This window comes from Cervus canadensis, chromosome 11 (genome assembly GCF_019320065.1).
Source record: "Cervus canadensis isolate Bull #8, Minnesota chromosome 11, ASM1932006v1, whole genome shotgun sequence".
Classification (NCBI taxonomy): domain Eukaryota; kingdom Metazoa; phylum Chordata; class Mammalia; order Artiodactyla; family Cervidae; genus Cervus; species Cervus canadensis.
In genome coordinates this window covers 69,849,844-69,869,548 of record NC_057396.1, presented here as the reverse complement: position 1 = coordinate 69,869,548, position 19,705 = coordinate 69,849,844, and the positions used below count along the sequence as shown (strand labels likewise).

The 19,705-nt window shown below is 46.8% G+C and overlaps 2 long non-coding RNA genes across 3 annotated transcripts; one reads left to right on the top strand and one right to left on the bottom strand.

The window, feature by feature from the left end:
- Positions 1–3,675: 3,675 nt before the first annotated feature.
- LOC122450636 lies at positions 3,676–5,400 on the top strand. The gene is made up of 3 exons (XR_006272150.1): positions 3,676–3,735; positions 3,973–4,081; positions 5,238–5,400. It is a non-coding gene; the product is annotated as an uncharacterized LOC122450636 (long non-coding RNA).
- An 11,220-nt stretch (positions 5,401–16,620) lies between these two features.
- Positions 16,621–18,743, bottom strand: LOC122450033. 2 transcript variants are annotated; one of them, XR_006272052.1, is made up of 3 exons: positions 18,646–18,743; positions 17,782–17,875; positions 16,621–16,979 (listed from the first exon to the last, which is right to left on the bottom strand). It is a non-coding gene; the product is annotated as an uncharacterized LOC122450033 (long non-coding RNA). The 2 variants fall into 2 exon arrangements; XR_006272053.1 differs by having other exon boundaries at positions 18,597–18,710.
- Positions 18,744–19,705: the final 962 nt, after the last annotated feature.

The window sequence follows — 19,705 nt, the reverse complement described above, 5'->3', positions numbered from 1 at the left end:
GTGTGGGCAGACCATATATTAGCAGAGCAGTTCAGAGCATCCACACATTTTCAGAGACATCTGAGTCATTCCATTTTGGGAGCTGTGCTGAGATGGTTTCAGCGGCGTTGCCTGCTTTCTAAACAAAAATTATTTAGGTGGGAACAGTTTCAGCTTGAGGTTTCCATGATTTTCACATGACCTTTAAATACCCCAGATTTGCAGTTTCCTTCTTTCTCTAATGCAAGTCTGGATCTTCTTGGAGAAAAGAAACTTAATTCCAGGCTTGGCCCTCCCTCTGTCCTGGCTTCCCTCTCCCCCTTTCACTGACTCCACCCACCCACTCCCCCACGGTGGGCCTCCGTCCATCCACGCTGGGCTCCGTGGGAACTCACCAAGCACCTCCCACCGGCCACAGCCTGAGACCTTGACAAGTTTCTTTTTCTGGCTACGTTTAACCCTTTCCTCAGAATGTTCTCTTACCTTGGCTTTTGGACACAGGGGTCTCCTTACTCCTGTATTATTATCCTCATTATTAGCTTGTCTTTGTCTTGATTCTGTGACCATCCCCTTAGGCCCAGTCCTTGCTTTTCTTTCACTTTATTGCCTTTATTCTTGGGGACTTGAACAATGCCCTTTACATGGATGATTCCCTTAACTATCTCCCCTTTCCCTTTCAGTCTGCCCCTGGAATTCTATTCTTGAGTCTCTGGTGGACTCCGGGACCTGTCCCTGAGATGTCTTCTGCTGCTGCTAAGTCGCTTCAGTCGTGTCTGACTCTGTGTGACCCCATAGATGGCAGCCCACCAGGCTCCCCCTCATATCCCTTAGATTGACCTTGCCATCTGTCCCAAGCCCCGTCTAACTTCCCTGCCTCGGTCAGAGGCTCTTGAAAACCTAGAGTTTGTCTTTGCTTCTCTCTCCTTCATTCCTCTCTGTCTTCTTCCCCCTTCAGCTTTACTTCTTGAGCCAGCCTTCTGATCTCATCAGGGTGGCCTCTGCGCTGTCCCCAAACCCATGTGGTCACTCCTCTGTTATGCCTGTAACGTCTTTCTGCGAGGACAAACTGTCATCATTGTGTTTTTCTAAAAGAGAGTCTCAGTGTTAGCCAATTGCATATCCGTTCTGAGTCCAAGAATGGTGCAAAGCATCCTTGGTCCCAGTGAGTCAGCTGCCAGTCTCCTCAAACCCAGCCTCAGGCAGCGTGTGGCCTAATCACCGTGCAGAAGCCCTGTCCCGGGGGACTGGGGCATGGCCTTTTCTTGGCGTCCATTTGACTAGAGTTGTGTGTGGCAGGGGACGTGGTTTCTGCAAGGGTCAGAGCTCAGCTCTCTCCTGAGTCCCGGCTCCACCCTGCGGGGGGACTGTTAGATCCTCAAGCATTTAAATTCTCCAAATTCTTAGAGGCTAAGAGAAATCAGTTATTCCCTCCTTTCTTGGATGCGTTATTATGCTAGCAGATTCTGTCTTTTTACTTCATCTTGTCCAGGAGGCTCTCTCCTCAAGGGTGGGGAGAGGGTGAACTTTCCATCCTGTGTGAAACTCATGTCCCGTCCCACTTGGATCTTCGTTTATGTTGGTCATCTATCCAAAATATTTACTTCTCGCCAATCTGGGGAGTCACAGTCTGCATATTCCCCAAGGTAGAGAGGAGTCTTAACCGTTCTTGTGCCACAGACCCGTTTGGCAGGCTGATGAAACCTACAGACCTCATCTCAAAAATATGATTTTAGATACATTAAAAAAACACACAGTACTATAACGGAAACTGGTTGTGATGTGGTTGTTAAAATATTAAAGAACACCAAATTGTGATATGGTAATGCTATTCTCCTTTATTACTATATTAAATAAACACTATTATTTCAAAGCAGTGATGAACATTAATGATATTTTGAGGTCTCTGCAGTAGTATATGGTGATTAGGAAAACATCTGTTACACCTGCTTCTGTGGTTTGTAACCTACATTTATAATGGCATGAAATGCTAAGTTTCAGTTAGAGATTAGTGAACACAGAGATGCAATTTTTCCTCATCCAAGTTCATAGGTCCCCCTGAATTCAGTCCATGAATTCTAGGAATTCTTACTGTGGATCAGTTGAGAACCTTCACTCCTGCTTCCCTCACGGAGCACTCCTTGACTACCACAAACTCCTCTCTGAGTTTTCCCTCACGCTGAACTCTTAAAACGTTCATTCAGTCAGCAAACACTGACACGGCTCATGTTCAGGCAACCACTGAAGCAGATGTTGGGTTCCATATAGTGAGACGCAAGACCCAGTATAATCAGTGGGCGGGATGGACACATTCTCATCCAACTATCACTCTAAATGTAACATGAAAGTCACCCTGAAAGAATTTAAACAATGGTCTGCAGTGTCCCAGAGGAGGTAGAAGTTAACAATTCAATTTGGCAAGGAGTTAGAGGAAGGAAATGTTACAAGAGGAAGGTAGCATTTGAGCTTGGCCTTGAGGAGAGAGAAGGATATAAACAATTTCCACATGGTTTAAGTAGATCTGGCTGGTATTTTTCCTTTGTCTTGCCACAAGTAAATATGAAACTCCAAGCAGGATCACGGCTTACAACATGGTTTTCTGTATTCTCCAGAACCTACCACAGGATTGATCACGGGCACTCAATCCATAACCTTTGATTAATTAATAATGTTTTTCAAGAATAAAATTTCTATATCAGTTAGTTATTGTCATGGAGCAAAGCATCCCCAAACCTAGTGGCTTTAAACAACAGTGTCTTTCTCACTGGTCTGCTTGTTATTCTGCTGATCTGGCCAGGACTGGCTATTTCTCATCTGGGCTCTGTGGTCACTGGCACATTGACAGAGGCTGGTTGGTCTAGAATAGCCTTGACTGGATGGCTGGGGCACTCTTCTGCATGCTTTTTCAAGTTATGCTTGCATGAAGTTTACTGCCGTTCCATCGGCCAAAGCAAGTCATGGGGCCAGGCCCAGAGTCAGCGTGCAGGACAAGGGCAGGGTTACAGGGGGCATGAGAAGTTTTGGTCATTTTGTTGTTGTTTAGTCGCCCAGTTGTGTTCTACTCTTTGCAACCCCATGGACTGTAGCCCGCCAGGCTCCTCTGGACGTGAGACTTCCCAGACAAGGATGCTGGAGTGGGTTGCCATTTCCTTCTCCAAGGGATCTTCTCCACCCAGAGATCGAACCTGAGTCTCCTGCCTTGGCAGGTGGATTCTTTACTGCTGAGCCGTCAGAGGGCCTATGCATTTTTGGCCATAGTTTTCACAATTAAACAATCAGCCTCAACTCCTTTGTGGAACGGGACAAATCTAAATCAATAGGCAAACACGTAAATGAAATAGTTAAAGTGTAAGGGGCAATTTATAAATTCAACTAGCAATGTGGCCTCTCCTGTGACTATATCCTAAGTGTTTGAAGAATGTTATCCACAGAGACTGGCTGGGCCATCCTTTTATTATTCTTTTTTTTAAACCAGGATGCAAACCCATTGAATTGTCCTTTCATGTTTGATGCTCCATCAGTTAAGCATCCCACACAATTTTTCATAGAGATGCCTTCTTTCCCCCTGAGGACGTCTGCAACAATCCAGAACACACTTTCCTCGGTACTTGACTCTAAGTTGCTATAAATATCAGACATTCTGTCAGCAGCTCAGGGTCACAGCTCAGGTTTCCTGAACCAATATCACTTGCCCCTCTGCTTTGAGCTGTGTCTGTTAGAGGCAGTGGTGTGGTAGAAAAAGCGAAGTGGAAAATACAGGTCAGAAAACTTGTTCTTTGAATTAACTGAGGGACAAGCAGATGTGTGTGCGTGTGGAGGGGGCGGGCAGATTTAGCCATACAATTGCTTTTAATTGTTCAGGCTTTAATGTAGGTGATAGTGGAATTTGAAAAAAAACATGCTGGCAGAGTGGAATGTGCTGTTTGCTGGGGTAGGGGGGCCACGCAGACCTGAGTGTGTTTCATAGCTTGCTGTTCGTGGGCTGTGTGACTTCAGGCAAGTGGTTTAAGTCTCTGAGCTCCACTTCTCCTGATCTGTGAAAGAAACCGGCCATATGCTGACCTCCGTCTGTGGAGAGGGTTCAGTGAGCTGCCATGCTTCTGAGGTGAGTGGCTCAGCAAATGTTTGATATTATTTCTTACAGACTGGAAATAAAAATCCAAATGAGTTACCAACAGCAGGAAGATGGCTCTCTGTCAGTCTGGGAGAGAATAGCTCAGGGACCTGCCTTCCACTCTTAGACTTGCCTCTAACTAGGGGACCATTTAAGCCTCAGTTTCCACATCTGTTGAGTAGAGCAATTAATATTCATAGCCTTGTTTTGACAATCAAATGGCATATGGCACAGGCTTTATTTTTTAAAAGAATTTAAAATCCTTTTTAATACACGTGAAATAATGCTGCAGTGATTGGCCCCTCCCCATGGGATTGTTCAGATGGGCTACTCTGCACCCAGCCCTCTGCTCCTGTGGTTAGCAGTGGTGTTGAGGAGGAATTAAAATTAAAAGCGTGTTTCCTTCCAGATGTTGTTGCTACAGGCTCAAGGTGCTCTTTTAACTGGGACATCAGGCTCTCTTGAAATAGACAAGAATTCTAGAAACATGACATTGGGCCTGATTCATCGCTTAAACTTGTGGCTGACTCATTCTCTCCTTGATCGTTTCTTCAACAGTAACTTTAATTACATCATTTTACTTATTGTTCTTTTTTCCCTGGATTTATTTTCTTCTTACGATTCTTATTTATTGTCTCAGTGATTTGGCCTTCTCACCTCTGAGACTTGTGTAAACCTTCTGGACTCTAGAAATAGGAACTGAACTTTCCATGTACCTCTAATAATGAGTACTCTCACCCTGGCCCCCCACAACCCCCAAGCTTGTATACTTGAAATACATCAGCAGAAGGAATACTTTTGACTTTGCTGGTGTTTCACAGAGCTTATGTTATTGAATGCTCTCAGCTACCCTACAAGATAGATACAATCCAGTTTTTTTTTTAAAAAATGCAGGGACAGAAGCTTCAAGAGGGAACGGTAACTTGCCCAAGGTCAGTGAGGTAGGTTGCAAAAGTGATCCCAGCTCTTCATCCTTTCCTGCATTCACACCCTTTCTCCCATCATCTGCGTCCTCTGTGTCCTCCTTCTTTGGCTCTGGGCTTAGCAACGAAACTTGCTCCGGCTGAAGGGATGACGGCAAACGCGATGTAAGCAAGAGCCTGAGACGTCCCTGTGCAGTCAGTTGGACTTGCCTTGTCTCTTGTAGCTCTGCCGTGGCCACGAGAACGCGCCCGGTTTAGCCGACTGGAGGATGAGAGACGTGTGGAGGAGAGCGAGTCCCTGCAGTGGTCCCTGGAGCCCAGCCTAAATCACTCAGTGGGCAGCCAAACTCTAGGTATGTTAGTGAGTCCAGCCGGGATCAGCAGAACCACCCAGCCAACTATCCCAGCTGCGTGAGCAATAAATGCTGATTACTGAATACCGCTGAGGTTTTCTCATTATTTGTTTCACTGCGTTGTTGTGGCAAGAGATACCTGATAGCCTGAGTATATGGGAAAAGAGCAGGCCTTGGGAACTGGTTAGGCCTCAGTTTGAGTTCCAGTTGTGATGTTTGGAGTGTGTTCCTTTTCGAGATTAAATTTCTTTCTCTTTAAGATGAGGTAGTAATTCTTCCCTCATAGGGTGGCTAGAAAGATTAAACACAAGGCAAAAGAAAGAAAACCTTTGGGACCCAGTATAAACCGTAGATGATGTCCAAAAAATGGTGGCTTCTCCCAGCAAACCTTCAGAACGAACAATTATGGGGCCCAGACCAAGGTCTGTCCAATGTGAGGTTGATACCCATCACATCAACTCAAAGACAAAAATGAAGACTGGAAGAGCTTGACTCTATCCTTACACTGAGATGCAGCTTCCTCGAATCTGCCATTGTCATGTATTGAGCAAGATGGGCCTTAAAATGATGGTTGCTTAAACTGAAGGGGCTGAAGAAGAAAAGCCAAGTCCAAGATTTTCCTCTGAGCCCGTGGTTTAGCCAAAGAGATGGCAGTGAACTGGGGGAGGGCTGTCGCTTTTGCCCTGGGTGTGGGTTTGGTTCAGATCAAGGAACTCAAAGCACCAACGGGGACAGTGGCTGGCCAGGTAACGTCTGCTCTGACACTGTGTTGTTTGCCCTCCTGCGTGTGCGTGCATTTTTAATGACAGATCATTCAGGAAATGTGAATATTTCTGTAGGGGGTTTTGCTTTGTCACTTGGCCTTGTTTTTGGGTCCTTTCCCTTCCTTTGAAGCCATTGTTTGACATGAGAAACATATTCAGGTAAACTTATGGCTGATTACCCCAAGGAGGAAGGAAAAAGAAAACCAACCCAGCTAAAATACAGAGCAATTAACTCAATAAACTCTAAGAAGTTATGAAAGGTATGAGATGCTCTTTGAAAATTAAAAATAAAATTCATATACATTTAAGGAAGAGTTTTCTTCCCGAGGAATTGAGAGCTTTCCTACAAAATCCAGCAGCTTTCTGCCCCAGATAGCTCACTCCTCTTTAGCTTTTCTGATGGTGGCAATGGGGTGACAAGTTACATGCACCTGTTTGTAACGGGTGACAACAGTTACATGACTCTACCTCTAAAGCATGGTGTGACCTGGGATGAATCATGTGGCATTTCTGAGCTTCAGCTTCTCATCAGCCAAATGACATTTTGATAAAATTTCTTTACAAGAAAATAAATTTATTGTTTTTTAAAGCAAAGATTTATCATTTTTTAAACAATGATTTGCTTTTTTCCCCCCTGATTTGTGAATTGGTTTGGCTCAGCAAGGAGATTCTTTCTTGGGTTCTCTCATGTGGCAGCATCAGAGAGCGGCTGGGACTGGAGTCATCTGAAGGTCAACAGGACTTGATGTCTGAGATGGTCCACTCTCATGGCTGGCGTTTATTTGATGCTGTCTACCATCTGGAGACTCATTTGGGACTGACTGCCAAACTGAGGAGTACCTGGACATGGCTTCTCCACGTGGCTTGGGCTTCTCACGGTATGGTGTCTGGGTTCTCGGAGGGAACACTCAAGGAGGAGTGTTCAAGGCACACAGGTGGAAGCTGCAAGGCTTCTTATAACTTAGAGGTACAAAGACATCACTTTTTGCTACATAATTAGGTTTCTTTTGATGCTGAAATTTTTTGATTTCTTGACCTGAATCCTCTGTTTTCTGCTAATGAATCAGATGCCAGTTGATGAAGCCGAGCCGAGAGCCAGCTGAGCCTGGCCACACAGGTGGCTGTGTCTCATGCTAGAGTCACAAGCATAGAATGAATGTATCATCCTAATTATCTGGGAAGGGAGGTCAGGGTAGTTTCTCATCGACCAGCGCCTGCTGATTTCTTTCTGTGTCCACCCCTGGGCTCAGAATCTCTGTCCCTCACTCCAGCCTTCCACTCCCCCCCACCCCCCGCCAGTACAATGATAAAGTTGAGCATGTGTTAGGCATGTGAGGGTGAGAAAGGGAAGACAGAGTTTCTGCTTTTCATCTAGATGAGAAGACCAGCAACGAGAAGAGAAAAAGGTTGCTGTGCATGACAGTGCGTGCTGAATGCCAGATGGGGGTCACAGAAAGTGGGAGAGGCATTCAAAGGAAGGAGAGACGGGGGAGGGTGGTCTTCCTGGAGGAAGGGGACCTTGGAGCTGAAGCTGACCTTGAAAGGTGGGTGGGAATGACCCAGGGCAGCAGTGGGGGAGGGTATTTCAGGAAGAGCAACCAGAAGCATGCAGAATGTGAGGCAGGGAGCAGTATCCATCTGCAGTGTGGAGGTGGCGGGAGGTCACAGGAGAAGAGCAGGAGAGGCAGGCAGTGCCTGGGGTCATGCATGGAGGACAAGTAGCAAAAGCCTCATTTTCCTGGACAAGGACACAGGAGCTCAGGAAGATAAAGGGACTTGATTAAGGTCACAGGGCTTGTAAGTCACAGGGTCAGGATTTGAACCCAGGCTGATGTGACTTCTCAGCCCTGTGGCCTTTCCATCATAGCCAGCTGTGAGCTCTGGGTTTCCCAGAGGCCCTTCCTCTCATCTCTGAGGCTCCTGGCAGACTAAGGGTGTTGCTTTTCTGCACCATTTATTGTAATGACTTCAATTAAACCATCTTGTGCTGGATCAGTGAGCAGCTCTGGGGAATCGATGAGCAGGGCTGGCTACCAGGGAAGGGGAGCCTCCTCCCCTCATCCCTGCCAATCCCAGGGCTGAGCTCCTGTGACCCAGGCCTGGGGAGGACCTGAGAGAGGAAAACAGGGGGCTGGGGATAGGCAGCAGGTCACAAAGAGACAAGGGAGCAGGTGCCTCTTACCTGTAGACACAGAGGACGCAGGGCCGGCTCCTGGGGTCCCCTCCTCCCCCACTCTGCCGTCTTCTTCTGGCTAATTTGGATTTGCAGCTCCAGCTCTGGGACAACGGGCCATCTTTACTTGGCTGCCTTCACTGCAGGGCCAGTACCTAATGAACCTTGACCCCTAGGGAGAGGGGCCAATGGCCTTGTACTAACTTGCTGTCTGACCTTGGGCAAGTTCGCCTCGGCTTTCTGAGGCTTCTGGGAAAAAAAAATGAATTGAGATTCACTAGGCTGTTATTCTCTGCTTGTCCATTCCAGTTTAGGGTCTCAGGTCTCCCCTTCTTTGCCCTGACTTGTGTCTTGGGAGGCTGCCCTCTGTGCAATGAATCAATGGACGCCTTTGCCAGCTGGAGGGTGGGAGGAGAGGGTGGAGGATTTCTTGCCCACGGCCTCTCTTCATGGTGGTGGGGGCTGTGAAAGTGCTTCTCTGTTCGGCCAACAGATCTTCCCCTCTTGCCTCAGTGCTCCCTGGGCTCCAGGAGTGCTCCTGCCTCCTCCCCTTCCTTGACCCGTGAGGCCCCCGGGGGTGGCCTCCAGCTGTTTGTAATCTCAGGGTTTTCAGCATCCCTTCTAGTTTCTCTAATCCTGCCCATCTCTCTGGAAATAAGTCTCTCCTCTTTGTTCAAATCTCTTCAGTTGAACTATTTGAGTGAAGTTCTGTTTCCTGCTGGGACGCTGATGCATCCTCTGAAGGCCCCTTCCAGCTCCGTGATTTGAAGGGTTTGTGAGGGCGAAGATGCAAAGAGCTGGCTGACTTCCAGGACTCCTGAGGCTCTGATTATCCCATGACAGAGAGAGTCCAGACCAAGGGACCCCAGCTTCTAGCAGCTTCCCCTTCTCTTCCCCTAGTCTTCAACTCCCTCAGTTGTAGCTCAGATCCCAAGCATGTGTTTTTTTCTTTTTTTAAAAAAAATTTATTGATCTTTTTTTTAAGGATTACTTTATTTTTTGGCTGTGCTGGGTCTTCGCTGCTGCGAAAGGGCTTTCTCTAGTTGCGGCGAGCAGCGGCTCCTCTCTAGTTGCATTTCGCTGGCTTCTCATCACGGTGGCTTCTCTTGTCTTGGAGCACACTCTAGGTGCGCGGGCTTCAGTAGTTGTGACAAACAGGCTTAGGTGCTCTGAGGCCTGTGGGATCTTGCCAGACCAGGGATCGAACTGGTTTCCCCTGCATTGCAAGGTGAATTCTTAGCCCCTGGACCACCAGGGAAGCCCATGTGGTTTTTTCTTTTAATGCAACTGTATTGAGGTGTAACCTCTGCACAACCGACAGTATCCGTTAAAAGCACAATTAGATAAGTGCCTGTCCTTTTTGCCCAGATCTAACAACTTTCTAGTTGGGCTCCAGCCTTCATTCTCATTCCTGCAACTTCACATTTCTCAGATTGGGTCATGTCATTCTCCTGCTCTAAAACCTTAACCGGCATGCCTGTGCTTTGAGGTCAAAGCCCAAATTCCTTAGAGCAACACAGGAGGCTTTCATGAGCTGAACTTGAATCCTCCAGGCTGCCACCACTTCCCTGGATGCTCCAGCCGTAAGGAACTTGAGCCACACTCTCTCCAAGCTCTCTGCCTCTGCACGATCTGTTCCCAGACCTGAAATATCTAGCATCCTCACGTCACTGACCCTCAGCATCCCTCCATGCCTTCCAAATTCCTCTTCATCCTAGAGCATCAAGGGCTTCCCAGTGACTCAGTGGTAAAGAATCCGTCTGCCAAAGCAGGAGAAGCAAGAGACATGGGTGCAATCCTTGGGTTGGGAAGATCCCCTGGAGTAGGAAATGGGAAGCCACTCCAGCGTTCTTGCCTGGAGAATCCCATGGACAGAGGAGCCTGGTGGGCTACAGTCTGTGGTGTCGCCAAGAGTTGGACAAGACTGAGTGACTGAGCGCACGCACACACACACACACCACAGCATCAAGCTGAAGCATGATCCCCTCTATGAGGGTCTTCCTTATGGTGCCCAAACTGAGCAGAGCCCCTCCTATGTGCTTCTGCAGCACGTTTGTGGCTATTTTTGCATTTACACTTATTCTGAACCATAAAGTTACTACACTTTTTCTGAACCATAAATGATATTTGACTCTCTTGTTAGAGTGTGAGCAGTTTGAAGTTAGAGTCTGTCTCATCTCTGCACCCTTAGCTACTAACACTCTATGTGGTGCATCATTCATTCATCCATTCAACAAGTATTGAGTACCTACTGTATGCCACACACTCTTCCAACATGGGGACTAAGGGCTATACAACAAGACAAGGATGCTGGTTATTTAGCTGCTGTCAGGTCAGGTCAGGTCAGTCGCTCAGTCGTGTCCAACTCTTTGCGACCCCATGAATCACAGCACGCCAGGCCTCCTTGTCCATCACCAACTCCCAGAGTCTATGCAAACCCATGTCCATCGAGTCGGTGATGCTATCCAGCCATCTCATCCTCTGTTGTCCCCTTCTCCTCCTGCCGCCAGTCCTTCCCAGCATTAGGGTCTTTTCCAGTGAGTCAACTCTTTGCATGAGGTGGCCAAAGTATTGGAGTTTCAGCTTCAACATCAGTCCTTCTAATGAACACCCAGGACTGATCTCCTTTAGGATGGACTGGTTGGATCTCCTTGCAGTCCAAGGGACTCTCAAGAGTCTTCTCCAACACTGCAGTCCAAAAGCATCAATTCTTCGGTGCTCAGCTTTCTTCACCGTCCAACTGTCACATCCATACATGACCACTGGAAAAACCAGCTGTCTACCAGCTCCAAATCCATCTTTTTATTACTATGCCTTTTGATACTGGTAGCGCGTCTTGATGCTGGTAGGGTAAAGCGTCTGCTTGCAATGCAAGAGACCCGAATTCGATCCCTGGGTCAGGAAGATCACTTGGAGAAGGAAATGGCAACCCACTTCAGTATTCTTGCCTGGAAAATCCCATGGACAGAGGAGCCTGGTAGGCTACAGTCCATGGGGTTGCAAAGAGTCGGACATGACCGAGTGACTTCACTTCACTTGACACTAGGGCATGGACGCCACAAACTGTGAAAGGGAGAGTGTTACTTGCTCAGTTGTGTTCTACTCCTTATACCCACACGGACTGTAGCCCGCCAGACCCCTCTGTCCCTGGAATTCTCCTGGCAAGAACATGGGAGTGGGGAGGCCATTCCCTTCTTCCGGGGATCTTCCTGACCCAGGGATCAAACCAGGGTCTCCTGCATTGCAGGAAGATTCTTGACCATCTGAATCATCAGAGAAGGCCTCTATAAACTATGGGAATCCTGCAAATTACAATTCTTCTTTGTTCTGGGACTTCCTGTTTCTGCCAGCAGAGGCACTAGAGTGAGACTGAAAGTCAGAAGGAAGGAGTAAGGACCTGCTCCTTTCTTTTTGTTTGCTGGATCCTGTAGGGGTTGCCCCATCAACAGCCTTCTTCCTATTAGCTACAGCTGGTTCTGGACTCCAGCTTCCTTCAACACTCCCAGAACAACCTCCTCTGACTTCTCAGAGGTGAGCAACAGATGACCTCTGGCAGGGCTGGGTCCCAGTGCTGTGGGCTTCTCCTGCAAGTTACTAGATTCTCACAACCCCATTGCTTCCTGTGGTTATCACCTCTATTTTTTTTTTTTAGGGCTTCCTTAACATTTTTTCTCTCCTAATATATTTTTTTAAAATATATTTTAAAGGAACTCCTTTTTATTAAATTATCACTGTTGAAATATCTAATGCAGTTTATATTTTCTTAGCTTGACCCTGACAGATGAAATGGGGAAGGTTCCTGGCCCTGTGGACCTTAAATTTAACTTGAGCAAGATAGACAGCGAAACATAAAAAGGCCAGCGGCAAAAAGTGTGCTGATGAAAAGGGAACCCTCTTGCAACATCGGTGGGAATGTAAATTGACGCAACCACTATGGAGGACAGTATGGAGTTTCCTTAAAAAGCTAAAAATAAAACTACCATATGATCCAGCAATCCCACTACTGGGCATACGCTCTGAGAAAACAATAATTCAAGAAGACACACATACCCTAATGTTCATTGCTGCACTATTTAAAATAGCTAGGACATGGAAGCAACCTAAATGTCCGTTGATAAAGAAGAACATTTTTAAATGGATAAAAAAGATGTGGTGTGTATATATATATTATATATATGTATATATAATATATAATAAAATAATATATGTAATATAATATATATATATAATTATATATATATATAGAGTACTCAGTCATAAAAAGGAATGAAAATGAAATTGGGTCATTTGTAGTGATGTGGTTGAACCTAGAGTCTGTCATACAGAATGAAGTTAAGTCAGAAAGAGAAAAACAAAATTGTATATTAACACATATATATGGCATTGAGAAAAATGGTACTGATGAACCATTCCAGCAGGGCAGGAATAGAGATGCAGACATAGAGAAGGGACCTGTGGCCACAGGGATGGAAGGAGAGGGTGGGATGAGCTCAGAGAGTGGCACTGACACGTACGCGGCCGTGTGTAGAGTAGACGGCTGACCGGAAGGCGCTAACAGCAAGGGGAGCTCAGTCTGGTGCTCTGTGAAGACCTCCAGGGGGTAGGATGTGGAGGTGGGAGGGACGCTCAAGAGGGAGGGGATATATGTGTCCCTAAGTTTATTCACGTCATTGTACAGCAGAAACTAACACAGCATTGTAAAGCAATTACACTCCAATTAAAAAAAAAAAAAAAAGTGTTCTGATGAAAAAGAAGACCAGGTAATGGATACAGCCCGAGTTACTTTTTTGTTTGTTTGTTTTGTTTTTGGTTTGCGGGATCTTAGTTCCCTGACCAGGGATCACATCCATGGCCCCCCCAGTGGAAGTGCCGAGCTTTAACCACTGAACGGCCGGGGAATTCCTGAGCCTGAGTTACCTTAGATTGCATACTGAGGGAAAGTGTCTCCAAGAAGGTGACATTCACGCAGGGAAAGAAATGCTAAGTTTCTGCCCATACAAAGCGCTGGGGAAGAACCTTCCAGGGAAAAGGCTCGGCCAGTGCAGAGGCCTGATGGAGAGAGTGGGCTTTTTGTATTCTAAAAGAAAGGCTGACGTGGTGAGGGAGGGGGTGCTGCAGAGGTTGAGGTCAGAGAGGAAAGGAGAGGCTGGATCTTGTGGGCCTCCTTAGCCGTGGAATAAATGTCAGTTTACATTTTTCATATGAAAAAAATTTCCCAATGTGTGGGAAAGCCTTTGGAGGGTTTTAAAACAGGAGAAGTGCCAAGATCTGACTTCGATGTCAAAATGACCTCTAACTGCTGGAGGGGGGACAGTCTGTAGGGTGCCGGAGCCAAAGCTCCATTCTCCTCAGAGCAGAAAGCAGCCGCCTTTCAAGGAGAAGGAAAGTGAGGCTCAGAGATTGACAAGACTTGTCCTAGGTCACCTGTTTTTGGACTTCCGGTTCCCAGATCGGTGCCCTTCATGGCTACCCATTCTCTAAATGCAGAGTAACTGACCAAGCTCCAGTCAAAGCTTCTCCGCCTCGTTTGGGAAGAGAATGAAGCCCTTGGGGGCAGCCAGACGCATGCTTCTGACAATGTTCCTGCTTCATGAAAAGTCTGGTGCTGCCGGACTCACGGTTTACCTAGGTTGCGCCGTCCTGGTCAGTTTCCATTATAGGCGGGACTCACAGATGCAGTGAAGGACACTGACAGGGTTTTGTAAACAGGGACATTCTGGGCAAAGAGGAGGGCTCTCTTTGTAAGTAGAGGTGGGAGTAAGAGACAAGTGTTTCTGTATGCTTTAAGCAATAGATCTTTATTGAAAGAATCCTTCCTTCTGTGAATAACTTGGCTTTTTGGGGGACGCGAGGAAATGGATGCGATTTCAGCTGTTGGCATTTTTCTCCACCGCTTTGAAAAAAGAGGAGGATGGAATACTGGGGACGAAGCTGAGATGTCCTTCCACGCTCGCAAGCCTAACAGGCAGAAGGTCTGGGAGCCGGTGAGCCTCACACCCGCCTCTCAATGAGCAGTGTAATCTGATTGGCTGTCTCTGCCTGCCTCAGTTTATTCCTCTTACTGATTGGTCGGGTCCTTCCGTCCACGTCAGGGCCCGGTTCCGACCCTGCCAGCCCTTCCACCAGCTGGAGCATCACCTGGAATTGGCTGGGTTCTGAAAGGGCCGCCGGGTTGCCTCTTGCCACCATCAGATTCTTCCTCATTAAACAAATGAATCACAATCCTAATTAATTTGAGCAACAGAATTTATGTAACTACTCCCAGCAGGGTATCTGCTCTCAGTCGGCAGCGAGATTAATTCCTCTCTCTGGGAAATTCCAGCCGCGCTGGTCAATAAACCTTAATGATGACTGAAAATTCCCATCTGTCTCTGCTCAGGGCGGGTAACCCCTGCTACCCAGACATCCCAGTTGCAGTACCCCAGATACGGGAGGACAAGGACAAGACTCTCCCAGCCTAGATGGGCCCTGAGCTGTGCAGAGCGCACAGTAGGTGTTCAATCAAAGACAGGAACTGCCCATTCCAGCGACGTGCTGAATCGCTTAAAGCCCACAGGAGGTGTTCGATTTCTCTTCATGGAGTGAATAAAAGGGACTGTGCTGCTCAGATACTCATAAAACGCTCTCAAGTTCCGGAATTGCAACCAAGCCCCTCCGGCGCTTTCCGTCCTCCACTCCCACGGCTTCCCATGTCCATATGCAATTCAGTCTTTTTACTATTTTGAACTTTCTGGGCTCAGAGACTTGGCTCTTGATGTTCGCCGCCCTTGAACTGTCCCAGCCCTCTCTCTCCCAAACAGGCCCCACGCCGGCTGCATGGGAGGGAAGGGTAGCGAAGTGGAAAGTATTCTGGAATTAGTTCTAATTCTGGCTCTGCCACTTACTCAATGTACTTCACTTCTCTGTGCTTAACCTTTCCCTCTTAGGAAAACTACACGAGTCTTAGGAAGATTAAATGAGAAAACATGGTGAAATTGTATCACCCTGGCGCCTGACTTATTTAATGAGCGGCGGGCCAGGCTGTGTTTTAGGCACTGGGGATACAGAGCTCAAGACTAGATTCCTGCTCCCCAGGAATTTAATTTCTAAGAGACAATAAGCAATTAAGCAAAGCAGAAGATTATTTTAGTTAGGGATCAATGCTCAGAGAAAATAAAATTGAAAAAAATGTTACCAGACGTTATTGGAGTGAGGAACTCTTTGAGGAGTTTCCATTTGCATCAAGACCTAAATGTAGGAGGGAACAAACCACAGGAAGATCTGGGCATTCCAGAAAGAGTTTTGGAAAAGCAAGTGCAAAGGCCCTGGGGTGAGGGCCTTGGATAATCTGGCTAAGGTTCATCGCATGATCATCTAGTTAAGGTTCTGTGGGATTGAATGCTTGATACCCACCTAGGAGGGGCCAGGGTCAGGAGTTGAACTCAGGTTTTTTGCCCTTCAGTATGGAATACTTGTCATTATAGCATAAAGAAGGCATAACAAAGCAAGAGTGAGTGAAGATGAAGTGGAATATACATTCTCTTGTCTTCCACCAGATTTGAATCTGCCTATATCTTTCTGACAGTTTGCAAGTCTATGGGATCCTGACTTCCATTAAACCTTTCACCTCCACCTGCAAGGTTGTCCTGTCAGGGACCACTTAAAAAGAGCTCCCTCAATCAGTTCATTCCAGTTCCTTCTTCATTTACAACAGGGAAGAACCAACTACTTTTACAATTTGGATTTTTTTTTCTGTTTATAATACATGCTCATTTTATAACAGAAAATAAAAAAATGTGTAACAAAAATCAGCCAGAATTCCAACCTCTTCTGGAATTTTTGTTTAGATTTTGCAGATACAGTTTTAGAATATGCTTTTTCATGTCTGTCATAAGAAAGTTTTCAAATGTATTTTTTTAACAGCTACATAACAGTTGACTAGAAGGACCAAACTGAATGTCACTATTTTAGGGCATTTATTATTATAAACAACAAGAAGGTCTTTCTGACCTGTACATTGCTGTTATATAATGTCCTAATAGAGTAGTGGAAATGCCCCTCAACTAACTGAAAGCTGTGTCTCGTGCTCAGGGAAACCACTTTCTTGGCTGAAGTGGTTAGGGCCATTCGTGTTCTCAAACACCTTGCTTGTGAGTAGCAAGCTTTGTGATCACTCTCTATTGAGAAATGTATATTGTCACACTTTCTCCAACTTTACTCATTCTCAGCTTTTAACATTTCGGTCCCGGAAAGAATACAATGGGGAAAAGAAGGAGAATATAATTTAATGTTACAGTTTGAAACGACAAATGCTCAAACAGTACTTTAGACACAGGAATACCACTTAATATTTTTATTAAATACAAGTTGGCAGGAAGGTGAGGCTGACAGGATCAGGGCCTGGCTTCAGTATGCCAGAGTCTAAGGTGACTATGTTTTGCTTCTGTGGGGGCCCTGCCATGGGGGTGGACATGGGAGGTAGGAGGCAGGGGTGATAATCATTGAGGATGTTGTTAGAGTGAGGGGTACTCCTCTAGTAAGCCTGGAGAACAAGCCTAGTACCAAGGGGGTGTCTGAGGAGCTGGGGGGCAACATTCACCCCCGCTAAGCTGGAGAGGGTGAGTCTGCCTCTTAAGGCAGAGGCTCAGGTCTTTTCCTTTGAACACCAACATGTCCACATCGTCTCCAGGTTCCACTCTGGCCTCAGAAAACAAAAGGAAAAACAAATCAAACCAGAGGGAAAGACACAGGAAAAGAGACAGTGAGGAGAACAGAGTGACAGCAAGAAATAATGAGACATAAAGTGGGGGAAAACCAGTTGTGGGGAAGGTGGATGGTTTGAGATGTAGAAATCTTGGTAAAAAGCTAAATAGCAAGACATTATTTGGGTTTGGATGAAGTTATTATACCTCCTCGGCTGACAACCTCTAACTCATGTAGTGTTAGGTGTTAATCGATCAGTCCTGTTCAATTCTTTGTGACTCCATGGACTGCAGCCTGCCAGGCTCCTCTGTCTATGAAATTCTCCAGGCAAGAATACTGGAGTGGGTAGCCATTCCCTTCTCCAGGGGATCTTCCTGACCCAGGGATTGAACCCAGGTCTCTTGCATTGCAGCAGATTCTTTACCATCTGAACCACCAGGGGGAGGCCAGTGTCAGGAAGGCCAATGTCAAATATGCAGATACCCCATGGGCTAGAGAAATGGCTTTGATTTGGTGCCCTCTTGTTGGAAATCAATTTCTCAAACTTTCTGGAAACTGATTACTTCTCAGCGGAGCAGACAATGGAGAGGTTGTGCCAGGGAACAGCCTTTCCTGAGCATGCCTTAAGGCCCCCTGAATTTCTGGGGAGGCAGTGAAAAATGAAAATTGGTGTGACCCTGGCTGGAGTCAGCAGGTGGGTGGAGGAAAGGGCTGGGCAGAAGGATATGAGGGAAAGAAAGAGAGGAGGAGGGCTGGGAAGAGGGGAAAGAGTTCCCTTTTCCTTACCCACACTCACCTCTTGCTGCCAACAATTACTCTGTCTTCCCTCCAGGCGGCAGGAAATGGTGTTGTGGTAACCACTGGAAAAGCCCAAGGGTCATTGTCAGATTCTGCAGGTGGTGTTGGTTGAGAAAACAGAAGACAGTAAATGAAGGGAGTTCACTTATACCGTGGGAACACATCCTTGCTCAACTTCGCCAAACTCTTCAAAATAACTTCCCCCCACCTGCCAAAAAAGAACCTTTTTGTAGGAAACTCCAGAAAAACAAACAAACAAAAAAACGACCCATAAATGGGTGAGAGGAGATTCTTTAAGCTCCACCCAGTGTGCTCCCTTCTCCACCCCAACCCTGTTATAGACACTGGCCAAAATGCTTTTTCTATCTTTTGAATCCACACTCTGAGAGGTCCTCTGGCAAGCTATCCCCCTCCTCAAACTCTCCCTCAGGCTAGAGAGCATCACTTCTTCATTCCTTTTGAACATCCTCTTGGTTCTAGATCCTGGAAGTGCTTCTTCACCTCTGACCTACTGCCTTCCCCTTCACAATTAACCGGACAGTGGTTAAGCTGGGTTCTCACCTCGTCTTTTGAAATATGAAAAAATAAGAAGCATGCGAGATCTTGGGGGATCAATCCCCTCCTAATGAAAAAGCAACTGAGGCCCAGGTCAAGGAAGAGACCAACAGAGGTTCACATAGTAAGGGAACCAGCAGGGTTGGGGCAGAGTTGAACCAACGCAGCCTTCCCAACGCTATTACTGTTAAGAAACCTCAACGTTTAGTTGGCGCTAAACCTTTCCCCTTTGTCCCTTCCCCCTCCAAATTCCGTAACCTGTGCGTGGGTCTAGGCTGACTCAATGATCCTCCTTCCTGATGCCCACCTGCCTATGATGCGCAGGCATGAACAGTTGCAAGCTGCAGATGAGAACAGCGGAGCCACCCTCCGGGGTCAGAAAGTCAAGGAACCACTGGCCTGCCCGCCAACCGCTGTTTCTTGTGAGGCAATGATACTCATTGGCCCAGCAGAAGTGACTGACAGGTCGGCAGCCCAATGAATGATGAATCTTGAAAGTGCTGCGGCAGTTAACAGCCAGCGCTCTCATCGCGAGACCCTGGGGTAACGGTTTTGGCCGTATCGGATCGGCCATTGTTCATACTTGAAATCCCGCGACTTCCTAGTAAAGGGCGAAAGGAAATGTCCTCCTTCAAAGGAGTCATGCGTTTGGGGGATCAAACTTATAAATGGGGCAGGGGCCTGATTTCTTAAGAAGCTGGTGGGAAAGCAAGTGGGCTGGAGGGTGGAAAGTTGGCCAATGTACCTTTAGGTAGTCCTCAGAAGGCCAGAGTTTAAGGTGTTTACTGAAGCTTTTATAGCTTGTATGAAATGCTGAGGCTTTTCCTGGGACCTGGGTGAAATGATGCGACCACTTCTGGGGACTCTAAACGTCTGGGAGCTAGGGACGAGGCTGACAGGCAGGTGGGCGGTGGTTGTGGTGGTCTTGCCTGTGGAAATGGTCTCTTTGCGAAGGCCTCTAGGTAAGCGCTGTCATGGATAGCGAAAGGGGAGGCCTGGACTTAGATTCTTATAGAGTATATCGGAATAGTTGGAGCCCAGAGATAGAGTGATCCATCTTGTAAGTGTACAGCCAGGGAAGATGTGGCTTCTGAAAGAGCGGCAGTGGATCACCATACAAATTTTTTAGAAGAGGGTGTCAGAGATGAAGAGAGTTGAGATAGAGAACTGAGATGCAAAGTAGGACACAAGGGAGACTACTGTAGGGACTCACAGCTGGAGTCCCAGAAAAGCTAAGCAGATACATGCCTGGTACATAGTTGTCACTCAGTAAGTGCTAGCTATTATTATTACACCTGTTGGGGGATGGGAGAGGAGCTGTTAGAGTCTAATAGTCAAAATGGAATAGGAACTGAGTGGAGAAGTAA